Genomic DNA, 25,365 nt, shown 5'->3' on the forward strand with positions numbered 1-25,365 from the left:
AGCATCATAATAGGCTTCACATTGCAGTGTTGTCTGTATGCCCTACAGATAGAATGCATGTTTAGCAAATGTGCATGAGCATGGGAGAGTAGTGTGAGCCGTCTACATTGCTATACAGTGTGAAGTACAGACACTGTGCCATTGCATGGCATCATGAGGCATCTATATTGCTGTAGAATGCATAATATGTGCACAATGCATAGCCATAACTGCATGCTATGACACAGTTGTGATGTTCAACAGATCGTATATGGTAGACTTCAGTGACACCTCCAGTAGCTGTGCACAGACTTTTAGGATGTCCAGTGTACCACATCAACTGTATAATCGGTCAACTAAGGCTATAATTGGACCATGTGTGGACAATGTGCAACACGGTGTATACACATCCCATCTGCTGTGTGGCTACATGTCTCTGGCCATCCCCCATGGCCATGTCTGCACATGTGTTGGCCAAATGTGTGTGATGGCCATCTATCTCACATGTCTGTGTTGTCCCATATGACATACACCCATAGATGTCAGATATGTCACAATCCACAGGGCTATGCGGACAACAGGTTGTATGTTTGGTATGTGGGGTATAGGTCATGCGATAGTGTGACAATATTGCAGACAGACCACTACCTGTCTGGGACATGTCAGGTGGCACATCACAATGTGTGCACCCAATGCAGGGGCATATGACATAATGGTGACACCTGTGGGCTGCCCATATCACAGCTCACTGTGTGGTACTGTGTGCGTACTGCACATGTTGTTCCAATGCATACTACATATGCCTCCATTGTAGAACACCTCCACCGTTGTATGCACAGCTGACCACACATGTCGCAATGACAAGTACTGTGGTTTCAAGTCGGTGTATCATTTCGTTTGTATATACTGCACATGGGTGGCCTGTGTGAATGATGGGTGATGCGACCTGTATATCGTGACTGGAACAAACATCAAGTGTGCAAGTGTTAACTGGCCACACGGCAAATAGATCTACACTGTAACATGCCTGATACTGATGATAGTCTCACCTGCAACGGACTCATGTCTGTGCGGCACGCCAGAGGTACCTGTATAGGGGTGACACAGCAGTATGAACATTATCCATGACTGTATGACAGCCACAGGTTGCACTGTGCATGTTAACACATTCATCTGTGTAATAGCATACAGTATGCACATGTGTGCATACACAGAGTAGCATACTGTAGTATGCAGCATGTGTGTCCACATACCTTGCATATGTTGTTACTTTACATAATGTACAGTGACACATGCAACTAAATGGGATATAATAGCCATATGTGCAGTACTGACTTACCAGGCAACTCCAGGCTCATTGGTTGGGAGACACCCACCTCCACGATGGCAGCTAGTGTTTGTGGATGCTGTTCCCTGGGTGTCCCCAGACTGGCCAGTAGCTCCTCGGTGTGTGTGAGTGGGGGCTGGGTTGGTGGCCCACCACCTGTTCCACCTTGTTCCCTGGTGATTGCAGTGGCACGCTGTTTTGCATGTCGTATCAAGTCCATGCAGTGTCTGCGCACCTGCTGGTAGGTGCGGTTATGGCCACCCACATCGTTCACCCTCCTGTGTAGATCCTGCCACAGGTCATCCCGCTGCTGGGCATGCTGTGGCACATGGCTGAACAACAAGTCATAGTTCTCATGGAGCTGTGGTATGAGGACATCATCCTCCTGGCAGCTGTATGCTGGAAGGTGGGTACGGGGCATTATCTGTAAGACATAATGATGGTGACAGGTCACAGTTTCAGAGATGTACAGAAATACTGCTGCACATACATTTCTATGACATCTACTACATCTGCACAGTTATCTTTGCAAAGCATCATGACACTGACATGACTGACGTGCTTGTGTCACACACATGTCACACCCATTATGCATTGGATATCATCACCATATATGTGTGTCACCTCATTACAGTGTTCATACTCCATGTGAATGCTGTCTTGCTGTGGGCATGTCTATTTGCCTGCACTTGTGTTCTTACCTATCTGCACATGCCTGGATGTGTCCACGGTAATGCTGTTGACCTTGATGCTGTGTATATGTCACATATCAACACAGACACAGCCGTAATGGACTTGAGCAGTGACAATGTACACATACACATGGACACCTGTACATGCATGTGTTTTGCCATATACATCTACACAGCACTGTACAACTGTTCAACATCCTGCCACGGATCGCCTGTGTTGCACATGTGATAGACATGGGACAATGGCTAGTCAGACGTCATTCGCAGGGATGGTTATCAACCATAGCATGTGCGGGCAAGGTTTCCAAGCTGTAACAGACAGCCATTATGCCACTGCAAGGTGCATCAGTGCCACATTACTGATCCAGTCAGTTGATAGTACATCTAGCATGCGGCCATCACACCATGTATGACTGGGATGACATGTGCAGCTTTGATGGACAGGGTTGCATGGTATGGCGGGAGTATGTCACATATATGGCACAGAGATCTGTCCAGCCTGTGGCAATCCTAGTATTAGGATGGTGGCTGTCCATGACATATGTCTTACAGATCAGGATATGGACATGTAGCATGTCCATCATCATGGTGTAGCAAATGTCTTTCTGCAAGGTAGACAGCATGCTGCATAGTGGAGGTGAGGATTGTGAAGGCTGGTATCGCCCATCCACGAATGGCCATTACCCCTTAAAGGTGGTATGTGATCCAATATTTGTCACCACAGTGCTGTATATGCATGTCCAGTGATCTCCGTGCTCATGGATGGCACCCTGACATGATATGGGTACCTCATATGACTACCTAAGGGGCCTGGAGACGTCACCAAGTCAGGGGGGTGCACTGCACAGCACCATCCCTTACACAGTGTCCATAATGTTGACCACAGCCTAGGTAGTAGTTAATGGGTACAGGGATGTTCACCTAGCGGTGACAATGCTGGTATCATCTATCAGACTGTGCACATATGTCACACCCCTCACCCACACAGCCCATTCCGTATGTTGTTCACAACACTGACACAGCTATACTCATAGGTCATGGCCATTCACAGCCTTACATACACAGATGCCTAACATTTGTCTGTGTGGTATGGGCTACAATGAGGGTGGAGTACAACACATTAACCCTGTTCTACTGTAGCTGGCACTGGTGTGATGTGCACATGTCACTCTTGCACCTTTTGTAGTTGTGAGTCTGTCAACAGGCCACTGGTGGAACACTCCTGTGACATACAAAGGTATTTGTAATCAAACATCCGTGCTGTCTTGTACATCTGTACTGCTAACATCTACAGTGATAATGGTTCATGGACATGCACACCATACTCAGCAGGGTTATAGTGCGGTGCCACCCATATTGACTGTCATCACCACTTGTGGGTTGATATTATCCAACACCCTATCTGTATTGTATGGTCATGCTAGGCACTTGTTCAGAACTTGTGAGCATGTCATGAGCTACTGATTAATATAGCAACCATTCCACACCATTTCCCACAGGTACACTGGCTGTCCTACACTTCCCAGCTTGCTTATGGTACAACAGCTGTTGTACACACATAACGCACATATCCTGTGGGACATGGTTGTATATACAGGCATGTCCAACTGTCACATACCAGTGCTACTGCCTGTCTATATGATGGATATGTTGTACATGTGGCAATAGAGCAATTGTCTCATTTACATATTCAATGCTCACCTCCCAACATACGACACTACAGCCTGTGGGGGATGCACTTCTGCAGCCGTGCTGGGGGCATAGCTCTCAAGTGTACCTCATTACGAGGAATGTACCTCATTTGGGGTCTTAAAAAGTGCATGTTCCTCAGGGTTCCACATTGAAAGGGTCTGTCACACATTCATTGTTGGAAATTGTTTAACTGCTAGCCATGGCTAAATAGATGGGAATCATATTAATTCATTAGAATATCTTTTTATACGTAAAACCAGCCTATTTTAGCCATCATATGCCCTTCCTAGTTGAAGCTGTTAGTAAGCCAGTAGTAAGTGTTCCACATTTTGCCCATTTGTCACACATTATGAGGGCTAATGTTCCTCATTTTGGGTACAGGAGGTTGACAGCTATGGCTGGGGGTAATGCTGTCACCAACCCTGACTGCACCTGACAGTCATGTGGGGATGTGTAACATTCGCAACACACCCCACCCAGCACATAGTCTCACATGATCTCCACCACAGGCCACACCTACGAGGACAACTTGTGCAGTACGTCTCCATACTCTGTGTAGGCACCAGAGGTAGCCCCCATCATGGAAAACAACATCACCAACTTATAGCCCACAGACTCATGTGTGCCCATCACATACAGCCAATAGGGAGTTATAACATTCACAACACACCAGTCATAGGTGACTCTGTAGGGAGTCACACTGCAGTTCCACACAGCAGGCTACACAAGGTGATAGTCGCTTACATCTTGCTGTCGGGTAACTGGTTCTGCAACATAACCTATGCACCCATGCCACACCTCACCAGGTACGATGTGACTGTCATTCTCCATGTTAGTGTGACTGCCCTGAGATGCCACTTCACAGACTACGTGTGCAGGGACATGCAATAGCTCACCAGTCTTATAGCCCTGAGGGTGTGGGCCAAGCCCTGGGGAGCATTATGCATGCGTCCGGACACGATACCACTGTACAACGACCGACTGTGTCACTTCAACAGTTGCCTATGCTCCTATTGTCATTCCACAGGCATCTGGTATCTGTCCGCTTTGACTGACCTGGTCAAACACAATGCTGTGGCACAGATGACTTGCACCTGTCAGCCCTGGGAGTACAGCTCACATGTAAGGCTCTTGCTGCTTCTATACTGCCTGTCTTGCACAGTTTCCAATAACGGTCACGGCAGAACGGGAACTGGCAAGCACGACATGGGGTCATGTGACACAATGCTTGCATCTTCCTCTGTGATGCATGCAGGCAAGGCACACCTTATAATGCACCACTCCAATATCTCTGTAGTGACTGGGACCTGCCTCTAGGCTCTGCAGAGCACACCTGCAATGACAGGTTATAGACAGACCATACCTTTCTGGCACATACCTGGACCGGCAAACCCACAGCTGTGGGGTTCCCATATCCCACTATGTTGTGCACACATCCTGGCTAGTTACTTAGCACAATGCATCAGAGGTGCTCTACGTGCAACTAACTGTGTCCGGGACCACTATACACATTGTAACAAGCTACAGATTCAACATCATACCCCACGGTTAACATACCTCATGTGTTGGTATATTGGACAGTGGGGCTCAGACAGCTACTACTGATGTGTGACTGACACTACCCCACACTTAACTGGGATAGCCACTCATGTACCGACACATCCATGAGTCATAACCGCCAGTCTGCTGGATCAACCCATACACACCCCCTCCAAGACCAAAATTAACCTTGACATGAACACTACCACCATGTGACTGGTGTTACACACCTGGGGTTATCCCCTCATTGGTGGATTCCGAACATATGCTAATCAACCTTGTTAGCCACATCCCGGCACCGCACCCATCACAGCATACACAGTACATGAGTACTAGAACACCTACTACAGACGTCTTCTGACAGCGGTTGTTAACGTCATGACACCCGTGCAGATGGACGATGCACATACAAATGCTGAAACATACCCCAGTGCACTTCATTAGCATGTACACAACTGCATGGATCATGCTATTCCACACAGAGCCATGATGGTACACACCAGATAACAGACGCCACTCTGGTGGTCATGTTCCATGGACATATGATATACAACAATAGGTGTAGGCTGTTGTACAGTGGTGTACATTCCCATGGGTGGGGTAGCTCACTGGTCAGCCTTGGTAGGGCCACAGGATCCCTCATCACATACTCCAAGACTAGCTACGTAAACATTACTGTGACATATTCCGGGGTGTACCACCAGGCATTATGGTGGTATGTCAGTAGTCGATGGCAACACCCACATCTGCTGTCACATACAACAGTCACTCAGGAACATTACAGACCCAGGTGATGTTGGCAACATGCTGGAGGATGGATTCAATGCTAATATTACACCCTCTCACTCACTACAGGGCCACAATCCATACAGGAACATTGTGGTGTCCCTATGGTCACACCTACACAGTACTAACCTGCACTCTATATGTCCTGGGACACTGGCCCCATGTCACCTTCCAACGTCCCAGGCTGTGATGTCCACAAACCTCTGAATGACATGTCTCCCCACTAGGCCACCATATTCAGTAATAGCCTTGTTTCAGACATTGTAGTCCCTGAATGGCACACAGCAGCATTTATCACACTACATTCATGTGGCACCACAATGCACGAGTGGGACTATAGTCCTACACACCTGACTGGACTGTTCTGCATGGCTATGGGGCACATCATCAAGGACGTCATTCACAGAGACATTGTTGGGCTCCCGTCCTTTGATGCCACCCGGGTTGGGCTTGTTAGGGCCAGAGCATGGCCCCTACACCTGGTGGACTCCTTTCATGCAGTTACCAGGGCAGTTGCTGATGGTACAGGAGTCCACACATCCTACATTGTCCTCTCATTGCCTTTCAGCACCATTCTCCATTCTGGTATTGACAACATACACATCCACCTGCACATCGTACCCTATGTCTCAGGATGTATTGCAATGTGGCTCATGGACAGGGCACACACAGTGAGGCCAGCATACCATAGTACCTACTACATGTCAGTTACATTTGGCATACCACAGTCCTCAGTCATAGGGCCCCTCATGTTCAGTATATGCTTCCCTGCGGTACAGGCTAGCACAGGGGGCTTTCCCTGCCTAGCTTTACAAACCCCTGCATACAAAGCACCATGATTGCTCCACCAGCTGATACTGACTCCATCCATATGGGTGTCACTGTGACAGATACCTGATATGACTATCATGGCGTCAAGCTGCATGACACAAGGTGCATGAACATCACCTTTGCATTACACCATTCACCCACTGACTATCACATGGGTGGTAGTCCCCTACATACATATCACATTGTACATGTTTGCAGTACACACATATGTCGCACCCACTCCTGTGGTTACCGTATTGCCACTGTGGCGTGGATATCCTTCTACGTGGCCACACTTATCTGTACTGGGTGTGTAGCTGGTACATAGGCACCCATTGTACCTCTGAACTCAAGACTTCTACACATATTCAAGGGTACACCACCCCATTTAGGGTGTACCTTACACAACAGCTACAGCTTTACATACCACAACATTAACACGCCATGACGTTTACTGAGCTCCGACAGTTTAAGTATGCGGCTGCACTACGGACACCACATCTGTACACATTTGCATACTACATACTCAGGGGTGACCTCTGCTGATCAGACAGGGCCCGTGTCCACGACATTATTAATGGATATACTCCTCATACGCGACATAAGCAAAAGCCACTGTGAGCAACATGCTCATGGATATGTGCACACATGCCACAATGAGTGGGATGTGCTTGAGGGTTACATTCCCAAACCAGACAGTCACCATGCTTTGGAACATGTGTCCTATGTACATCACGCAGGAATACTCAGTAGCACTGTTCATGTGATACCTCCCTTGGTGGTTGGGAGACACATGTAGGCCTGGGATCACTGCAGTGGCTGTACTGTGCAGAGGTGCAGGTGACACATGGCTCTGCTGTTCACAGGACACTACCCTAGAGAGGTGCCACTGGTGTGAACACTGTAGTTGTGCTTACACATGGACTTGCCAGACTGCATAGTACCCCACTATGCACCTGTGAAGCTATTACATGTCCTTTGTGCATGGTTACTTGGTAGCCCTTCCATTTAGATTAGCTATCATGCTATTACAATGTCCCATGCCTACAAGCCATATGTATCCTGTTATTGTACATGCCAATCGACGATACCTTTGGTATGCATGATATGCCTGTTATGCTGTGTAGAATATCTGTCATATCTACCTACAATACTATACATTACACATATTTCACATTGTATCCCATAATGCAAAGCATACTTGCACAGCGGGACCACCTTAGATATGTCATTGACGTTATATGCCCATACACATGTGTGCTGTGACAGTATATCAACATATACTATCCCCTGCTATGCAACGTACTTGTTGGACATACCCTACCACTGATGGCGGGTTGTATGAAATTGTTCTGTTTAAAGCCCTCATGTAGCATCCCTTGTGGTGTCTGTGATGTGTACCTTGTGGCCCACTGCTGGACGCACAGTTTCTACAAGCGTTAGTATGCTCAGCAAGACATCACTACATAAATACCTTTTCCCACTTTATGCATTGCAGACACGTTTAATTAATGCAAACCAGGCTATACATACAGTAAAACTAATTAATACAGATCATGCTATACATAACCTTACATATCGGGTGTTCTACATACCTTGTTATCATTATGGAGTTTCGTCTCTATCTCTCCCACAGTGTTTCAACTGGTATTCGGTATGAGCATAGGGTTTGAATGTCTGGCAAGTCATCCTTATATACGTCGATACCTGTAACATGTGGTTTCATCCCGCCAATTGGTGTTCCTGAGTGACTAATTACTTGCATATCAGCTGTGCAGCTACTCCATTCACCAATTACATGGCAACAGTGGGGTATAATTGAATTCTCCACTTGGGCATTGTCTATTTGCCCTACCTTCGGGGAGACGGCCTGTATTGTGTTTTGTTATGTGTAATTGCAACTGCTATGCATGGAGACAAGTATACTTTGGATTCATGTCCCCCGTGGATTGTGTGTGACAGCTAGAGTATGTGGTTCAACATGTGGGTGTACCTGTCATCCCAACGTCTGATAACGGACTATTGCAAACAAAACCTGTAACATGGCTGTTTGTTCCATTATACAATGCCTGCAATTTTGCATGACGCCTTTAATTGTGTCTCTCACACGGTATGTTGATGGTTCTGCAGATGTAATTGACTGACTGGATGTTTGTGCTGCTATTACAGTCTGTATTGCTTTAGTTTCTAGTGTGGGGGATGTCGGTGGGTGTACGTAGCATACACAGGTTTGTGGGGCTTGCATTTCTACATATTCCATATATATGTGTGTGGGCTCCGTCCCTAATTAGAGAGCTAACAGTTAGTAGACTTATGTTATGGGATTGTACATTGGGCCGTTGTTAATTGGTTTCTATATCGTCTGCAGGTGAGGTTGCTACTTATATACCTCCGGAATTGCAGCGATATATCAAGGGATATGTGTAAGTGACAGCTATCCCTTGTATTTCTGTCCCAGATATTTGCAGTCATTGCGGTTGTGTTTGTAAAAGAACCTGTTTGCCATGGGTTGCCACCTTTTCATATGGTCATTGTTGGACACTTGCGGGACACACAGCGATGTTTACAGGCCAACACATAGCCACGGTCAGTACACAGGTTAGCACATACTTTTATCCTCAATACATACCTATTGTTGTGGGACTTTGGCTACTTATCATATTGCATGTAACATTTACGTTTCTTACATACAGGCATAACTATTAAATACGACTATTACATTATATATGGGACATATTAATGTTCTAAAATCTCGGACATTTGCCCTTTGTACTGTTTTATGTCAGGACACACCTGCCCAGGGTGAGGCTGTCCCTCCTACTGTGGGACAGGTGGTAACCGTATGCCTACGGCTAACTATACCCACATCTACCGTACTGATCTACCTCTGACTTGGCACTAACAGACACATGTTGTGGACACACACACACATTACAGTCACACAGAGATGCACACAGCACCCTCAACGCACACATACACAGACTACGGCACTCACAAACACAGTTGAGCACAGTACCTACGTGGACCGCAACACCGGCAGCAGTGACTAAATGTCCCTTCATATCATCATACTATTACTCGCGGCTGTACTGTTCCGGTACTGTGTTCTATCGGTCTTTCAGCCTCGTGGTTACGCATGTCGGTGTGTTACACATTCCATAGTTGGCGGTATCCTATTTATTTGTACCTCCAAGGTGTTATGAATGTCGTTGACCTATCTATATATATTTGCAGATATCGCTGAATCCATATATATCAACATATATCACTCTATTGCCCTTTCTATCTGTATTATATATATGTATATATGTGTACATATATATATATCTATCTATATATATATATCTATATATATATATCTATATATATATATATATATATATATATATATATATATATATATATATATATATATATATATATATATATATATATATATATATATATATATATATAGATATATATATATATATCTGGCGGGAATGTGACAGGCACACAGCACCACCATATGCTGATAGGCTCATGTACTGTTCAGGTGTTGACATTCCGTGTTCCACTAGCTGTTGTGTGTACAATGTTTGAGGGCTGCCTATGTAGGAGTCACACATTGGGCCACCTATACATTACAATTTACAGGTGGTCATGTTTGTGTGCCATCCATTTTACTGTGTGTGCAGGTGGAGAGGTGTCAGTCCGTAGGGGCCTACACTGTCAGAGTATGTGCTATATGTTCCCTCTTTGCCAAGGCGTAGGCATATTGGGCATGCCTCCGTCTGCCTACTGGGGCTGGCACAGTGTGTTCATGGTCTGAATCCCTCTGTGCCTGTAATGGCCTTGGCAATTGCGGTGGGCTATGAGGGCCTTCACCATTTTGTCCCTGCTGCAGCTGCTTCCGCAGTATCATATTATGTAGCATGGCACATACTATGACGATGTGGGCACACGTGCCTGGAGAGTACTGCAAGGCTCCACCAGATGTATCCAAGCACCGGACCCGTGATTTCAGCATCCCGAACACACGTTCTATGATGATTCTGGTTTGTGCGTGTGCCTCATTATGGCGTTCTTGCATGGGTGTGTGTACATTTCTGATGGGAGTCATCGTCCATGGCTCCAGTGCATAGCCAGCATCCCCCACAAGATGGCCATGTGGAATGTCCCCCCTGACAAATACCTGATACAGCTGTGAGGCATGCCAGATATGGGAGTCATGGTAGCTTCCAGGGCTGCCAGCACACACATCCATGATAATGCCCTGGGCATTGCACATGACCTGGCAGTTGATGGAGTGGAATCCCTTGCGGTTTATGTAGCGCCTACCATGCTCACTGGGTGGTGACCTGATTTGTATGTGCGTGCAGTCTATCACACCCAGTACCTCCAGGTAGTGTGCCACATGGTGGAAGTGGCGCATATTGCTGGCCAACTCCTCCTGAGTTCGGGGGATGTATATCTGCTCATTGGCATGTGGTAACATGGCATCCAGGAACTGGTGTAGTACCCTGGATGCTGATGCCTGTGAAATCCCCATTATATCTCCAGTTGGCCTTTGAAAGGTACCTGTGGCCAGTATTCACAGGCTTACACATACCTTCGTGTCCACTGGAATGGGTTCCCCTCTGTTGTTTCTGGTTCTTAGGCGTGGCCAGCACAGCTCCACTATTTGCTGTAAGATGTCCCTGTCCACCCTGTAACGCTCTACTATCTCCAGGTCATGTAGCTCCTGGTAGGTTACCCTTGGTCTGAACATTCTCCTTCTCCTCCGAGGCCTGCGGTGGTTGTCGGCATCATCCTCCACAACATCGTCAGTCTCTAACACATGCTGATGAATCACAGCTATGGCAGCACCCAACATGTACATTTTAAAAGTTCCCCGTGTGTTTACACCTATGGTGCAGTGTTTGGGAACACACAGGTGTGTGTAGGGTGCTTTCACACTTTATACTATTGTGCTGTGAACACTGATGATGTCATAGGGTGTGTATGTACGATCGTAGCTACAGGGTATCTTATGTGTTTTACTACCGGAACTACTATTGTGGTGCCTTTGGTGTTGAATTACATTTGGCTGCCATGGATTACCTCTTGACCTTCCCTTTACATTTCTGCACATTGCACCTACCATTTTCTGGCATGCATCCATAAGCCTACTTTCATTTGTACTTTCCTGGACCTGGCGTATCTTGCGTTATGTGTGCTACTGCCGGTCTGCTGTCGGTTTGCTTTGCTCTGCTGTGTCAGGTCTCCTATCTTTGCAATCCAATACCTCCCCTCCTTTCTTTGCATTCCAATGCCTCCCCTATCCTGTTTTGCAGGTTTCTGCAAGCAGACTTGTCAGCTGCCGTCGATTGGCCATCATGAGTTGATTGGTGTTGATTGCTCATTAGTACTCCAATTACCCTACTTCAGCATTTCCTTCTTTTCTTCCCCTGACCTTCCTGTTTGTGCTATTGTTCGCGGCACGTGCGTCTGATTACTGGGTTTCGGGCACGTTTTCATTCCCATATAAAGCACTTTTGGGCACCATGTGTGCTCTCAGCTAAACGATTCTATACCTTCCTCCCCACCCCTGTCCTGCAGCTTTGCTTAGCAACGGACAGGCCAGATTTGCATTGCTCCAATGTGCTTACTGCTACGGTGGCACACCATTCTGCTGATGTCATGTATCTCCTCTGAGCCACTCCTCGGTGTTATACCGCTGCGCCGTATGGTACAACCTTCATCCGGCGGGACATTTGCGATTCAGTATTATCTGCCTCATTTGCATGGCATTGACTACTAATTCATAGTTACTGCGCCAGACACTATCGCAGGCCTTTAGCAACCCTTGGACCTTGGTTGTGGTGTTCCATGCCTACCATTGTGTATTATGCTGTAAACCTGATTTCTATTACGTTGCGATTTTATGACATTTTTATATTATTTCTTTATGTTACAGTTTCCGCACGCATGCCCTGTGGTTGTGCTGTGCGTTACTGTGGACATGACATTAAATGTTGTTTTTTAGGTGTTGTGCATCTTTTCTTATGCCATTGGCTGTGTATTTCGCCATTGGCATATGTTAACTTTATGATACATGGGTCTGGCCCGCTTCCATAGCTCCGATGTTCTGTCTGGGAAAATGTAAACCGTGTTTTTTGGTTTACATTTCCGTGGGCTTACGCTATGCCTGCACCACTTCATTTGCATGGTGCAACACTGCGCATGGGGTGATTAGCATACCTAAGCCGAGGGCTGCGCAGTTCTGGCGTACATCGGTAGTGCATGTGGAATTGGATCGTACCTGAATCTCGACGGCCATATTTGGCATTATACCGCCTACGCTATGCCTGGCGCAAGCTTCATGAATCCCGGGGTGTGTGTGTGTGTGTGTGTGTGTGTGTGTGTGTGTGTGTGTGTGTGTGTATATGTATGTATATATATATATATATATATATATATATATATATATATATATATATATATATATATATCTATATATATATATATATATATATATATATATATATATATATGTATATTTATTTATATAGATATATTAAAACTGTGACTGCTGTGTATCAGAGAAGAGTGAATAATCAAAAATGCAGTAATTTCACAGTTAGTAAATATTTCTCCAGTCTCACATTTAAATTTTCACTTTTAGCTTGCTCCTGTGGCACAGAAGGTGGATTCGTAACTGCATCCCTGTCAACTGAAGTTCTACTAGTGGCCCTAGTATGGGAGGAGCTAGGCAAGGAGGGGGCATGAGTGAAGGTGATTGCTCATGTGTTTCCCATATGATGCTATATGTATATATGTCACGCAAGGTGATGTTCTCTAGCTCTGATTTCCATTCATTTTATTTTGGAGGACATCTAAAGAAGCTCTTGTTCTGTCCTTAGTGAAAAAATTAGTAGACAGTGCCTAGTAATATGTGTGTTTCACCGTTAATTGGATGATATTAGATGAATAAGTACACTGGTCTGTGCTGCACCATGATTTGTATGAGGTGCAGATAAAGTATTGCATTTCTCAGAGTTCATTTCAGAGCTGAATGTCAGACATTTCTTTACAGGTGTGTTTGTGACTCGTTCTGTTAGGTGTCATACTGTGTGACTGCAGAAACAGGATGTACAACATATACTATTTACTCTAAAACTCACCCAATTTTAGGCGAATAGGACAAAAAACTACAAAAAGGTCGTTCTTTATCCTACATAATGCAATGTAAAAAGGAAATTTCTGAAATAGTGTCAGATTTTTAATCGAAAGAGATGTTCGCATGTTTATGATATGTGATTGAGAAAACAGAAAGGAAATGATGGAAAGGTACTGAATGGGTGTTGAACACTAAGTTACATATGTCTAGGTGGTATTGTGGGGAGAGAAAATAACTCTTGAATATAGTTAAATACAATGAGGGTTAGAATTGTCCTTTAATAGTACAACAATTCTGAGTCACCCCTGACATGAGTTTCTTGCATCTAGTGGGTTTACCAGGTTAGCAAATAATATAAATGCTATTTGCCAGCTGCCCTGTTAGTTCATACATACTTATGGTCCTAGTGAGTTTCTTACACAATCAAGCTTCTCTCAGCAGAAGAGCATCTGATCTTTTTCAGGCTTCACCATGGCAGCTTGCTTACTCTATAATTTAAATCATCTCCCTCTGCAAGGATGGATATGTATTAGTCAAACATTTTATTTGCTGTGACAGCCTTATGGCATATTCTTGACTGAGTATTTGCAAGTCTGTCTTCAATGCATCAAACAGAAAAAGCTTGTTGACAGATTTCAGTTGAGTGCTTTGACTCCCATGTAATGTTTGATCATGTTTTCTATTCAGTATTTGCAGCAGCTTCTAATGCCTTTTGTAAATGAACATTTTACTGCACTTGTTTACTTAATCGACATATTTGAAAATTTAATAATGAGCAGCTGTGGCAACTTTACTATTTTGCTTTTCATTATTCTATGTTTAATAGTGATGATATAATATGGAAGATGAAAAACTACATCAGTTTTAATATATTCCAGTTACGTCTGCCTTCATTGTCACTAGGATATAGTTTACCATTTTTACATAAACAGTGTTATAAGCAGCTGAGATTATTCAGGGCTGATTTTCAAATGCAAAAGTATTTAAGCTTAAAGAGCATTCAAATATCTATTAACAAAAAGACATGGAGGAAGAGAGCATTTTATTTGCAAGTTCAGATCAAGCATTTAACTAATTCACTCCAACTGAGCACTGTAACTTCCAGTGGGTGGAGCCTAAGCCTTTGCACAGAATCAAATTATGTCCTCACATTTCAAACAAATGTTCATATCTCTGGAACCATAAGGATTATGAAAGTAGCATTAATGGCAAACTCTTCAGCACAAACAATTTTTATAGTGGTAACATTCTTTAGGTTATAGGTCTTAAACCAAATTTTATAAGTCGCAATAAACAAAGTAACTATTACATTTGTAATATTTTGTAAACAACTTACAATATCTCAGCAACCACTCAAATTACACACATACTGTCAGCAGCATTTTATTCATCTAGCTGATGACTTTAACATGAGGCTAAGGAGTTGTATGTGTGTTACTTGGTTGTTGAGAAGTTTGGATAAATGTGAAAATAATATCCATATGAATTAATATTATAAAAACAACAGTTAATATCTATTTACTTGCACTAGACAGAGGTCAAATGTTAATGCAGTTGAGTTTGCTATTGTGTAAGCTTTAAGATGAAATCTTTTAACACATTGTACATAGCATGGTTTTGGAATTATTGATGCAAATATGAACAAGCGATATTTGACACCCAGAGGTGTCGGTAGGAGTTAAATGCAGATGCACCAGGGGACATCACTCAGACACTGACATTTGAAATTTGTGGTCATTAACTTCACTTAAACATAACACCTTGAAATCTAAACCCCAAACTCAGAGTTTATGCAAGCAGATTAATGGCAGGGCAGAATGACTGCAATGTAACTATCTACAATAGATCTGTATGATATAACTTAATTTCTGTAACTTGTTTAAACTCTTGTTACCCAAATAATTTGGTTGCTAGACAGCAAGGTTGCCCATTTAAGGGAAAATTAAAGGAGTCATATGGCACAGTTGAAGCAAAGAATCAACAGAGAGCAGTACAGTAACTCATGAAGTCACTGTCACCATAGAGTAATGATTAGGGTACAAAGTAAGAATGGTGCTAATGGGGAGCATGTGTACATGGTGCAATAAAAAAATAAAGACGTATAAATTTTAGTACAGTTAAGCAATATAGGTAGGCACTAAGATAGCTCAGTGGCAAATAAAAAGGAGAAAGACTAGGAAAATATATGAGAATATGTTTCAGTATTAGTAATCAAAAACATGTAAGTAAAAAAGTTAATTTAAATAACTAAAAAAAATATATACAAATATATACATATGTTAATGAGAAAATGAGGCTACTGTGGTAAACAGGTTAGTGGGAGGACAATTAGTGTAGCAAACCAGAAGACATTTAGCAAACACAAGTAAAATTTATAAAATCTTAGGAACTAAGAGGAATATGTTGTTTCATGCTGTGTGATCGTTGGTTTGAGTGTATGTAGCAGGCAAGCAGCTGTCTTATAAAAAGTAAAAAAAAAATACAGATGAAATTGACCTATTATTTAAGAAGAATAGTGTGTATTGTAGTGGTGGTCCATCAAATGTTTACAGAAAGCATTATTGTATGAGCACAGCACTCTGTTGTGTTTGGTAGAACTGCAGGCTATTTATGGCCACACTTTTGGTATATAGGGAGTACTGCAGGTTTTTATCCCTACCTGTGCAAAGAGGTGTTTTGAGCAGGAAAAAAAACATTCCAATTAATGAACAGAAAATGTAAGTATAAGCCTGAGAGTGTGTGGTTGCTACTGTGAAGATCTATGGGTATTTGTAGGTAGATCACCTGAATAAGGAGGATGGTGTGAGTAGCCATAGTATTATATAGTCTGTGTGTAGTCAGTACTACTATAAAGGAGGGCTGTATCTGTGGTGATCTGTGGAGTGTTTAATAGAGAAGGGCAAAAAGAATTTGTGGGCTGCATATACTGGGTTATGAGATTCTAAAAGAGAGATGGCAACTACTAAAAAACAATCTACTGAAAGCTAAGTGCAAGGCAAGGCATGTAGTGTGTGCCCTTATGGAAGTCTATAAAGTATTTGGGTTTTGACTAACTATGAATATTTTATGTATAATGCAGAGAAAATGGACCTCATTCTCCTTTTAGATAGGTATTGGATAGGATTCACAGAGATGTACCAAACATCCATTCAGAGCTTGTGCAGCTAAGCAGAGTAACATCTGGGTACAAATGTATGTGTGCCTGTGTGTGTGCATGTGTGTATGTGTGTGTGCGTGTGTGTGTGTGTGTGTGTGTGTGTGTGTGTGTGTGTGTGTGTGTGTGTGTGTGTGATATAAATAACAGTAATGAATGCACACTTCACTGTGTGTCTGCCATGATGCTGTGAGCATGTAAAGTTGCTAACTAGTATCTCATGGTACGTGGCACAGCCATACAACTGGAAGTGGTACACAGAAGAGTGGTTGGGCACATCATAACACATCCTGCAGCAGAATGACATGAAAAGTGGCTTCATACATTACAGCTGCACCAGAAGTGCATCTATAATGCATTGGGAGGCAATATAGATAGACATAATTATAATCCATAAAATGACATGGAGAATGAGTAGATAGGAAATTAGGAAAGGACAAGGCAGCAATGAAATGGACACAAGGAAAGAACATTTATAGCAGTGTGCAGGATAGGGGAAAGTAGAGTAACTCTTTTGTGGTGGTAGAGCCCTTTTTTTCTTATACAGTAATGGGGATGGGGGGACGGTGAAAAGAAAAATAATAGTGAAAGAAAGGAAGAGGCAATTTTGTGTGAAGGGACAAATGGACAAACGGATTATAGGCCAGACAAATGGGGGATTTGCACACACTACACATGGGAGACAAGGAATGGACAGAGGCACTCAGATAGTGGGCAAGTAGTGCTTTAGAGGGTTAGACAATACACTAAATATGGCTATGAACCAAATAGGAAGGGATAATTTAAACTTGGGGAAAGGTTGGGATTTAAGGAGCATGTAAAGGGCCAGTTGGTCCAGAGGGGAACTATGGCAACCCATCCCCAGCAGATGGCTCAGTGTAGCCAGTGTTATAGAATGTTTCTGCTCATGGTCCCGTGTTTGGGACAAGCAAAGTAAGTGAATAAACCTGGATGGCTGGGTGGCTATCCATAAATTTACTCCATAATTGACATGCTTTGCCCTTCTTGAGAAGGGTTATAGCATGAGCATGGATACTGGCAAATCATAAATGATCTTGTGATTCAATTTCTTTGTATTTTTCTCTGATCGCATGAGACAATGATTTAATCAGAAAAGCTTTAAACAAATTGTACATTCTCTACTTTTTGAATATTAAAGATTATACTTCATCTACAGAAAAATTCAGAAAAAATTTTTTTAGTGCAATGCTTTAATTCTGCAATGACCCCAGATAACAATCCTCCTTTCTCTTTAGGAAAATTGCACAAAATATATGTAGCTTTCTTGACAGCCTCCATAATATTATAAATACATTTCTAAAGCTCTGTATTCACTTTGCATTGTGTTTATTTGCTGCCTTTTCTCATATTCTCATGTTGTAATCCTTTATTTTGTTGTGGATTAGTATATATATATATATATATATATATATATATATATATATATATATATATATATATATATATATATATATCTATAATTTTTTTTTTTTTTTTGTAAAAATTGCTTCTCTAGGCAAAATAATTTTATATTTGTCTCCTTGGTGGCTTCTCTTGTAAAGCCACTGAAAACTTTAATTTACTAGTATTTGATGAACTATCTCAAAAGTAGACACTATTGTATAAGATGCATCATAGTTTTACAGCAAATAAATGTACCACAATAGAGATATGGCCAAGATTTGAAACCATTCTTACAAGTACTGATAATGTTTTCTTTACTGAAATGTTATTTATGGAACTAACAAAAGCCTCTGAGTTGTTAAGACCCAGTCAGATTTTTCACTGTGGAACTTACTTGACTTACTCTTCACATAGTAAAGAAAATCACTTTAGTCAAGACAGGGTTTTCATACTCGCTACCAGGAAGTACTTGCATCTCAGTTTACCTACATTTGCTGAGCTATTTAATCTCATTAGGTATAAGGCCTGTTTTCATGGAAGATACACAATGGTATTTATAAAGAATGGTAAACTGTAGCCAGGACACTGGGAAAATTCCCCTACTGTGCATATGGAGAGACCTACATTGCAGTCACCTCATGGTCATCAGCTGCCATTTGATGTATGTGATGGTGGGTCTTCAGCTGCCATTTGATGTATGTGGTGGAGTTTAGGAAAATGTAGTGAATGAAAGAAAAAAAGGAGACTACAGTGCCAGTGTATGATGCTGATTATAACATGGATATGGCTCGTCCAGATTTAGAAAACATGTTTTTAGACTTCACAGTGCTCAACCTTTAGAGAGAGCAGTCAAGTGGAGTATGAAACAAAGTACATGGCTGATGCAGATGATCTAGTGTAAATAATGACTTTGACTCATTCAGTATCAAAGAATCCTTAAATGAAATAAAATGGGCTGAGACAGACAGAGGAACATGGATTGCTTTACACATAAAAACGTTAGTGTTACACAGGTAAATCAGGAAATGCAGACACATTTATTTACAGTTATAGCTACACATGAAGAAACATTTGCAGCTAGACAAAATGCTGTAAAATGGAGACATTTATTTTCTGGGAATGTCTGACTTGGAACAAAGAAATCCCAGTTCCTCTGCACCACATGCTACAGAGACCTCAACCTCATTACCACAATCAACAGAATGTGCTTGAGGGACAGATTTATAACCCAGAGACTGCCCATGCTATGGAATAGATTTCCCATACATGTCAAACAGAGCACTTCACTGGCCCTCTTCAAGAGAAATCTTGATGAGTGGATGGGAAATAGAAAATTCACCCCGGGGCTTACTCCAGTGGCTCTACTCAACAGAGGCACTAGGAACTAAGGTCAGGTGGCACAATGCCAGGGTAATCCTATGGGCTAAGCTTATAAAGGCTGCAGGGCCATTAGCCTAGTACACATGTATGAACCTATGAACAACGCTAATTTTCAGCAGAGGCCCTGGGAGAAACTCTCCAGACACATGTCTTTGTAACATGGGAGGAAACCAGAGCACCCAGAGGAAACCCACACAGATACAGGGAGGACATGCAGATTCCACACAGGTGACAGAAAGCATCATAGCCGAGTCTCGAACCGGACAGCCTCTTGCTATAAGGTGACATTACCACTACACCACTGCACTGTCTGTAATGCTGAGGAAAAACAAGTTGTGCATTGCAGGTTTGTTATTTATGAAAACTTAGTTACATGGGATTATCTTTGGCAGATAACACAGCAATAATATTGCTTGGGTAAAGAAATGTCATGTGGCATTAGATGTTAAAAGAAAACACATTGGACAAATGTGGGATTGTATATTTTGATGTAAAAATAATTCTGTATGGACTGACTTCCTGAATATCCCACTGTCTCAGACTGGTCAGTCAATAATAAGAATACAGCTTAGAAAAGAATAATCTGAATCTGATGACACTATATTTTAGATGAAACAACAATGCAGCCTATGGCCTCATTTAAAAAAAAGACACTGCAGGTATTTGGACTGCAGTGTGGGATGCCTCCCACTTCTCTCTCATTGGCTGTTGTTAATAAACAGAAAAGTATCGAACCAAACTCAGCCTTGCAAAATGCAGCCCAGCACTGCAGGATAAGTACTCAAAATACACACACACACACACACACACACACACACACACACACACACACACACACACACACACACACACACACATACACACACACACACACACAAAAAAAATAGTAAACTAATTTGTAACCAGTCACATCATTTTAATTTATACATTAAGCACTTTTGCTCTAATGGCTGCCGACCAAATGGACTTCATAACAACAATTTAATTCACATTTACATAATTTAAATACCATTTAAATAATGCTGTATCCATCACATGCCAATTCAACCACCAACAGCAAAATTTACTTTGTTAATCATATAACCATAATTCATTTTAAATATATTGCTACACTACTGTCCAGGATCAATTATTTTATTTCTATAAATCCTGTTTTAAGACTGAGGAATGCAAAATATTTAAAGACAAGTAGATGTCAAATGCATGTATGTAGAAGAAGATATATCTATTCTTCTTTCGGCTTTTCCCAGTTAGGGGTCGCCACAGTGGATCACCTGTCCGCTCATGATTGGCAGTGGAGTTTTACAGTGCCAAATTGCCAGCCCGGCACCCAACCTTCCACAGAAGGCACACCCACACACACTCGCATCTAGGGCCAATTTAGAGTGCCCAATCCACCTACAGCATGTCTTTGGGATGTGGGAGGAAACCGGAGCACCCGGAAGAAATCCACGCGACCACAGGGAGGACATGCAGACTCCGCACAGAAGGCACCCCAGCCGAGAATCGAACCAGAGAACCTCTTGCTGTGAGGCGGCAACGCTAACCGTTGCACCACTGTGGCTGCCCCAGAAGAAGATATATCTATAATATTTATAATTTAATTTAACAACATAGTCATATTTCTATCTATATATTTTAAAAGGTATGTTAATAACTTGTAATATGGTAAAAAATTACAAGTGCTTTATATATGGGTAATTTATAACCATATTTTATCCCAAGTCCTTGATTTCCACCATAATCAATTTACTTTTCTTAGGACATGTAGTCAAGCATGCCTGTCTTATGAATTCTAACTCAGCCTGCACTTTTGGCAAGTGAGAATCATGTTGCTCTGAATGAATGACCACATTATCCAATGCATATTGGGAGTGAGGATTCAGGATTGTATTCATCAGCTTCTGAAAGGAGAGTGGGGTTCATTTTAGGCCAAATCTGCGCACTAGAATAGATGGTCAGAGGGTACAAAGGTTGTTTTTTTTTTCTTTGCTAGAGTAGGTAAGTGATATCTAACAATATCCCTTTATGAAATTCAGTGCTGTTAACTATCTGGTCTTTCGTATGTTCTCTAATAATCCCTGTATTATGCACTTTGATTCTGTGTTATGTACTCCAGTTATGTACTCCAGTCATTGGTCATAACGCATCTGTGAGAATCCAGGTTTATCAGAGGAGTACAAATTTAGGAAGACTGCACCAGTCTGTGTGCCTTAAAAAATTAAAGAAAGATTTATTAAACAGCACAGAGGTCCCCAGATGTTTACTACCAAATATCTCTAATTTGCCTGTGAAAATTGCAAATCTGAAGCATACATATGTATGTAGAGTAACTGAAGACCACAAAGAATTCAATGCATGCATGTATGTATGTATGGTAACTGAAGACCACAAAGAATTCAATGTATGCATGTATGTATGTATGGTAACTGAAGACCACAAAGAATTCAATGTATGCATGTATGTATGTATGTATGATAACTGAAGACCACAAAGAATTCAATGCATGCATGTATGTATGTATGGTAACTGAAGACCACAAAGAATTCAATGTATGCATGTAGTATGTATGGTAACTGAAGACCACAAAGAATTCAATGTATGCATGTATGTATGTATGGTAACTGAAGACAACAAAGAATTCAATGTATGCATGTATGTATGTATGGTAACTGAAGACCACAAATAATTCAATGTATGCATGTATGTATGTATGGTAACTGAAGACCATAAAGAATTCAATGAATGTATGTATGTATGTATGGTAACTGAAGACCACAAAGAATTCAATGTATGCATGTATGTATATATGGTAAATGAAGACCACGAAGAATTCAATGCATGTATGTATGTATGGTAACGGAAGACCACAAAGAATTCAATATATGCATGTATGTATGTATGGTAACTGAAGACCACAAAGAATTCAATTAATGTATGTATGGTAACTGAAGATCATAAAGAAGTATTACTTGATTTCTCAGAACCTTCAGATCTGCCTGTTGCTACTCTACCCTGGATGGTATTTGTAGTGTACGCATACAATAAAGTACATGCATTCCCATTATAGTATATGCTTCCATTTGCTATACATCTTCTTTAAAGGAAAGATGCAATAAATATTTTCTAATTTGAATTTAAATATATTAATAGCAAATGTATTATACCTACACTATAAGGAAAATTGATAAAGGTTACAGCAAGGTGTACACAAGGTATACTCCTCAAGGTAACATTCTTGAATTAATAGACATCTATACCACAGTGCTTGTGTATGAATATATGCAACACTGGATATGCAGAAGTCAAACCCTATAATTGCCCACCACCCACTGTACCACACTAGACTTCAGGGATATACTTTAAAATGAAATAAATAACAAATAAATAGAAAGCAAAGTGCAAAGGGGGAAGGGATTTTAACCATAAAACATTGAGAGAAAAAAACTGTATTAGCTCACTGCACTAACAGGTTATTTTTTAACATATATTGAGTATCTTAGGCATTATACAATGTCGGCAACATTTTGTGATGTTAAAGGGAGAGGGACAGGAAATATTAGACATACCTCACAACTTTGTAGGATAACAGGTTTTGCCCTAGCATGCATTTAATAATGGATATGAAGTATAAAACTCAAATGTCTAGCATTAAGTAGTGATTGTAATCCTCCATGAGTTACTGGAGCCAGGTAAAAGGAAACATCATGGGTGTTCTGACAATACTGACAGGTGTGGGTATGTGGTGTGTGTGTTTGTGTGTGTGTGAGTGCGTGAGTGCATGTGTGTGTGTGTGTGTGTGTGTGTGTGTGTGTGTGTGTGTGTGTGTGTGTGTGTGCATTGTTTACTTTGTTGATTGATGTGGATGGCACACAGTATTTGGTCAAAGCTGAAGCCCCAGGGGCTAAGGATTTGGCAGTAGCTTTTGTAGATTTAGGGAAGAAAAAGCTAGGGAGGTACAGAGTCAGAAGCTGGGACAATTGGGTTCTTGGTATTTTTCATTTAATGGCCATTATACTGAGGAAGGATACTTCGCAGAGTTTACCATTGTTGTTTTTTTATCATGATTATGAAAACAGAGATTGATGAGGTACAATTCCTGGTTATGGTATTACCGGCACTTTAGGAAATTGAAAGGAGTTGACAAAACACTTAAATGGTATCAGGTAAAGCAGTATCAGCAGGACAGTTTACGCTGACTGTATGGATGGTGTTGGTGAGTTAAGATATTAAGACAGACTGTTTTTAGATACAGTTTTTTTCAGATACAGTGGGCATCAGATTTGGTATCAAAGGTAGTTCGACTGAAGTGATAAAGAGAGCAGGGAGGTGGATTTTAGATACATTTTTAGTTTATCTCAGATAAGATTGGTCAGTATTTTAGTAATCTGTTTTGACTGTTTTTCAGGCTGCAGCAAGATTGTAATTCATGGAGATTCCTTTGTTTAGTGAGCAGCAAAACAGGCAACAATGCAACTTCATGGAAGCATGTTAGGACTTGATCCTTTGAAATGTATTTTGATGTGGTTTTAGAGGGAGGAAGTGATATCACTTTGTTGGTAATGTTAATAATTTTTCTTTATAGGAGGGTGATGCCAAGTTAGTGCTTATTCATTTAGGGGGTAGTGACCTGGGGGTGGTACCAAAAAGAAAGCTACTAGCTCAGACAGTAAGAGATTTAATGGCTTAATGCAGAGGTTTCCTAAGATTCTGTTTCTCTGGTCTGAGATAATACCTAGGTTGGTTTGGAGGCAGGTTTAGTGGTTTAAAGGTATTGACTTAGCCTGTTGTTTTACACAACATAGCACAGGAGCCCTATTCCAAAGCTATTTTGTTTTGTCCGAATGGGAGATTGCAGACAGGGACCCTAAATTATTCCGTACCAATGAAGTGCATTTGCATAATATTGGTATTCATCCATTTTAATGTGAATATTTGCATGTTAGTAAATACATGCTGCAAGTTTTTACTTTAGATGGTTGAAGGATGAAACAGGGAACAGCTTGTTATGGACAGGCTGGTGGGCAGTTTTAGGGGAGGTCTTAGAAAAAGACCTTCCATTTCCCCTTTCTTTGCAGAATGGGACAGTACAAAGTGAAGTGGGTGGTGGCACTCTACTCAGGCTGGTATAGGTTGCTACAGTGAGTGGTTGTTTAATGCTGCTGTTTTAACAATGTGGTGAGTGGTTCAGTGCTGTCCTTAATTTGTGAACTGTACATAATGTTGTTGTGTTTTATGAAGTTAAACTACATTTGTTTATTGTTTACTTGAATGTTGAATAAACTGGTTGCTCTGGCTTTCATGGTTTCTTTATTGCATTGGACAGGGGTATATGTATAATTTATAGATTTTTATTAGTTTCATGCATTATAAATACTTTTTTCTTTTTTAACAATTATCTTTCACTCCAATGTGGTGTAAATTGCTCACTTCCCTCCTTCCTTTACATGTCACTCCTCCT

This window comes from Protopterus annectens, chromosome 7.part1, assembly GCF_019279795.1.
Source record: "Protopterus annectens isolate FY-2018-M chromosome 7.part1, PAN1.0, whole genome shotgun sequence".
NCBI lineage: Eukaryota > Metazoa > Chordata > Ceratodontiformes > Protopteridae > Protopterus > Protopterus annectens.